Source organism: Centruroides sculpturatus, unplaced genomic scaffold, assembly GCF_000671375.1.
Source record: "Centruroides sculpturatus isolate CEXI.00-Female unplaced genomic scaffold, Cexi_2.0 scaffold2044, whole genome shotgun sequence".
Lineage (NCBI taxonomy): Eukaryota > Metazoa > Arthropoda > Arachnida > Scorpiones > Buthidae > Centruroides > Centruroides sculpturatus.
Window position 1 is genome coordinate 68,275 of NW_019386487.1, and position 5,095 is coordinate 73,369.

Below are 5,095 nucleotides of genomic sequence, written 5' to 3' on the forward strand. Positions count from 1 at the left end.
TCAAACAAACGAATACAAATAACCAAATACAACGATAATACGACAAGCTATAGACTAGGACTGAATCTATGCTAATGCGCGTTCGAGAGAGAGCTCACAAGATTATTATAAACATACGACCTGTTAGTTGTCGTCTTCGTTTCTGTAGTTATAGGACACCTTGTAGATAGGGTTCATCTTTCTTTCGTATGGGAGATTAACTCGTGCACAAAATATAAAATTATCACTTCTTCTAAGTGTAGACTCGGGACTTAGTCTATCGGACTCCGTTATGGGCGTTGGCCATCAGGAGGAACAACTGTGTGGAGTTTGGATGCTTCGGATCTGTCGAAGAACTGTCGCCGAACTCCTCGAATTCTGACTAATCTCTCCTTTTATTTCCAAATTTCGTCCAATCATTGTCCAGTAACTCTTTCGTGAGAACGGACGAAAGGGGGATGAATGAGGGGTAACCATTTCCCATCTGAGCGAGATTTTTAACCAGATATGGGAAAAACAGCGGATGTTCTCTTCGATGAAAGGAAATGACATTTGTCATCTATTTTTCCCACGTCTAAAACACTAGTTTTTTCACACAAAATGAAGTAATATTTTGTCGATAATTTAAACATATTAATAAAATTATTAACTTAGACCCAGGGCCTTTCGGATCTCACATCTGTATGTTTCGATTTTAGTGTGCGTGTGGGTGTGTATTGGAGTCTATTTCGTTTAATATTTCAGAATGGGGTAAAGATTAAGAAATGAAATTTGGAATGATGGTTGTATATGAGGGTTGATGACGGTATTAAATGTTGGTGGTGAAAGATAGAAAGGGTGGAGAGATAGAGGGGGTCATGTATTTCGAAGGAGATAAAAATTAATTAATGACGATTTTATTCGTTATTAACATTTGCACTTTTTATAAAACATTCCTACACTCAAATTAAACTTTTTTGCCATTTTATAGTTTTTATAACAAAATCTGATAACTGATAGCGCCACACATTATATAAAAGGTTTTTAATAGAAACTCATAACAGCCGGAAAACTTACGCAACTCTTTGCTAGATTTTTAAATTTGTAAACAATTTGTTACTATCAATCTTGAACAGTTTTCAATTATCAAACTTTTGAATATATTACTAACCGAACTAATAAAAGAGTCCAATGGACAAGTTCAATTTACTGCTCTGAGTGATCTGTGATAGAGTCTATGCAGACGATAAATCCGCTGTTGAATTAATGAGTGTTTTTCGAGATACAGTATATCGAATTTTTATAAAAATTGGAAAGACGGGGGAAGGTAAATTGCTTTATTTTCAAGTGCATTTTCTTAAATTGGAAACTATTTTATTTACTAAAATCTTTTTCCTGTTGAAGTAAAATTATAATCTGTGCAATGTTTACTTCGATCTTTGAAATCTATATTGGAATTTTGCGATTTGTTTGCAATTTAATAAATATTTTTTAAAAATCTGAACAGTTTCAAGTCAGTTTTTCTGTATTTTTTTATAATATTTTGCCTAAATAGTGCAAAAATTTATATGCTTTAAAACTCTCATGGGCATTAAGAGAGCCTCTTCTTATCAAGTCCATTATGGGTTCGGACAAACATACACTGGACCTGCCTGATGGCGAAGATCAGACCCATCACGTCAAGACAGACTATTTCCGAAAATCAGTTAACATATATTACATAAGAATATTTTCGCGTAATCATATAAAATCACCCAATTATAATATTACTTTTATCTTATTATGTTAAATAAAGTGATAAGTTTATTTATTTTTGATTTAATCTCATCTATAATAATTAATTATCTTCTTTCGATGTATTTACTAACTTGTAAGAGGGAGTTCAGAACGGTGTTCTACGCTTCTTTCTAAACTTCCTCTTAATAAAGCACATCACTTAATAAATCACAATTAGAGTTATGTTACTTACTGGAAATCAGTAAATGAACTTAGAAAAAATTTCATGCTCTCATAGTAGTCCTGATGTATTATCCAAGGACATACAAGGCTTAATAGACAGCTTAGTGCATTTTAAAGATACGAAATTAGACCGTATGTTACATACATTCACAGTAACCAAAAATTTTACATGACCCCTCTATCTCTCCACTTTTTCCATCTTTCACCACCAAAATTTAATACCTCATATACAAGCCACCATGACAAATTTCATTTCTTAATCTTTACCCCATTCTGAGATATTAAACGAAATAGACTCCAATACACACCCACACGCACACTAAAATCGAAACATACAGAAAAAACTCTTTGAATTTTTTTACATTTCTCGGCGTTTCAAGAAGTCCTGAGTCCAAAAAGTTTAAATCTTGAGGGAAGTAATTTTTTGTACCAAAAGCGCCATACCTTCAAAAGTAATAATTAAACTTAAAAGAGAACATTACATATATGCATTCAGTTTTATGCGCTTTGTCACACCTGGGTTCATTGGATCTACAACACAAAAAGTATAACTTCACCTCATAACATCAGTTGAGGGTTAAGCAAATAATTTGATTCAACTTATGTAATTGTTTTCTGATATATAAAGAAAAATAACACTGTTCTGCAAAAAAAAACTTTTTTTCTATTTCTGAAAAAATACATTGTGTTCCTAGTTGTACTTCAAGCACTGAATTCAAACCTGTTTTTAGTTTTTTTCTGTCAGGGATAGTTTATGAGTAATCACAATTTTATTTTTTCTTTGTGTTTCTGATATAGTGCAGGACACATTAGCTGAAATTCAAGAAAAAAATCAGTTTTTTTATGATTTTATTAAGTTCATCATATTAAGGGAGGTTGGGATCTAACATATAACATATACATCTTAGTGTATTTGCTTTGTAGCATTTATTTCACATGAGCAATTACAGAAAATTGACAAAAATGAGCCACCATATAGTAATGCACATCACTTTTTCTCTTGTATTGAGAATCTTTCTTCTCTCAAATGATATTCCAGCAATAATCTGCTAACATAGAAGGTACCCACTTTTCTTCATAACGCCTTTCTATAGTAGAAATGTCTTTATGGAATCTTTTGCCATGTTCATCCGATACGTCACTNTAAACAAATAAAATGTCCGAAAACTAAACTCATTTTGGATAACTTCGATTATGGATATTGCATTAAAGTTAAATATTTTAATTAAGTAAAAATAATAAAATTTATGGCCGGCGTTATTTATGTTCAATACATAAAAATACAAATATGACTTTTTTACAAAGTTAAAACTTTCTGTCTTTCTTTTTTTCGCCGTTTTCACCATCAGCAATCCTTTAAATTAAAAAGTTCATAAAATTACGGAGACGACCTTCCTTTTGAGGCTACTTTCTCCACAACAAAATGTAAAAATAGGAAAAGCGTTCTCTGGTGTTCTTGCCACGTTCACAATAATACATTTTAAGTAAAAATAATAAAATTCATGGCTAGAGGACGTTTTACCTATTTTTACATTTTGTTGTGGAGGTAGTAGCCTCAAAATAAAGGTCGTCTCCGTAATTTTATGAACTTTTTAATTTAAAGGATTGCTGATGGTGAAAACGGCGAAAAAAGGACAGACAGAAAGTTTTAACTTTGTAAAAAAGTCATATTTGTATTTTTATGTATTGAACATAAATAACGCCGGCCATAAATTTTATTATTTTTACTTAATTAAAATATTTAACTTTAATGCAATATCCATAATCGAAGTTATCCAAAATGAGTTTAGTTTTCGGACATTTTATTTGTTTACTAGACCAATTTTAGCTAAATCTTCTGCATCCATACCGTAAAATTTCGTTCTCTTCATAAAGTCTGAATAATAAGCAAATTCTGTAATCATCGATTGTATTTGTTTTAATAAGGTAGGATCGAATGGACATAACTTAAAATGAAACATTCTGGCAAAATTCGGTTTAATAACAGTTATCCCTTCCGTACCACTAAAGTCTGCCATCAGTTGAATAACTTCATTAATATCAGCGAGTCTTGTTTCTTTCTCGTCGTTGCAACTCAACAAATCGTTTTCGAAATGTTTCAAAGCTTTGATAACTCGAAGTAATCTTTTCCAGCTTTCAAGGTGCTCCACAGTCTCTCTTTTAATTATATTTCTGTTGGCGAAATGATCCTGTTTCTGAAAAATCGAGAGAAAACCGATTTTGAAATTATTTCTTGTAATAGAAGAAATTATAGAATGTGTAGGGTGATTCACTTGAGATTGAACATTAGCTGTGTGAATTATCNGTCACGTTCGATTATTACTGCATGCAGCAACATACACACATTTCTCTATAACGTCTGTGTTTGCCATGAACTGTGAATATATACATATATATACATGTTACACAAAAAGTATCCCTGACAACAAAATTCTGTTTCCAGATTTGAATTTCCCATGATAAATTAGTTTAGAATCACACATTTTAATATCAGAAATAGAACCCTTGTCAAACAGTGTAATTATTCATAATCTATCGTGACATTTGTTATCAGTCTGCATTTTATATTTCAATTCTGTTTAAATTCGAATTCGATTTTTGGGAGGAGCAAGGGAACACGGGCGACTGACACATACATCTTAATAATACTATCTATGGATAATTGGCTCTTATCTTATGTGTTAGGCAGGCGAATAAAACTCAGAAAACTCAACAGTTAAGTAAATAAATTCGACTACAATTAGAAGAAATTCTGGTTTAATTGGATTGGATTAATTTGATAAAATAAGGCAAAGCAACTGTTGGGCGATCTGCTAAAAGTGGGGTACCTCCCGGAAAGACTTACTACCGTTGGAACCTATTTGAGTTTTAGCCAAGTGAAAAATTTTAGAAAATTTCACGTAGTCAGACCTCTTCACAAAATTTCACCAGTTATTGGCGTTCAGTGGTTTTAGCTAGTTGTGGTTTTTTTTTTTCAGATACACTGTAGAACCTCGATTATCCAAACTAATTTGGAATGAAGGTAGTCCGGATAAGGAAAAATCCGGATAATCGAAACAAATACTTTAATTTGTCTTTTAATGATAATACAACACGTTTTCTTTTCGATGACATATCAGTAATATTAAAAGTAAATACTGTATTTAAATCGTGATCAAATTTTCAAGAAACAAATGTT

The 5,095-nt window shown here is 31.7% G+C and overlaps 1 protein-coding gene across 1 annotated transcript in view; it reads right to left on the bottom strand.

Moving 5' to 3' along the window:
- The window catches only part of LOC111615135, a 14,062-nt gene that overhangs the window by 4,421 nt on the left and 4,546 nt on the right, over window positions 1-5,095 (bottom strand). The window lies entirely within an intron of this gene.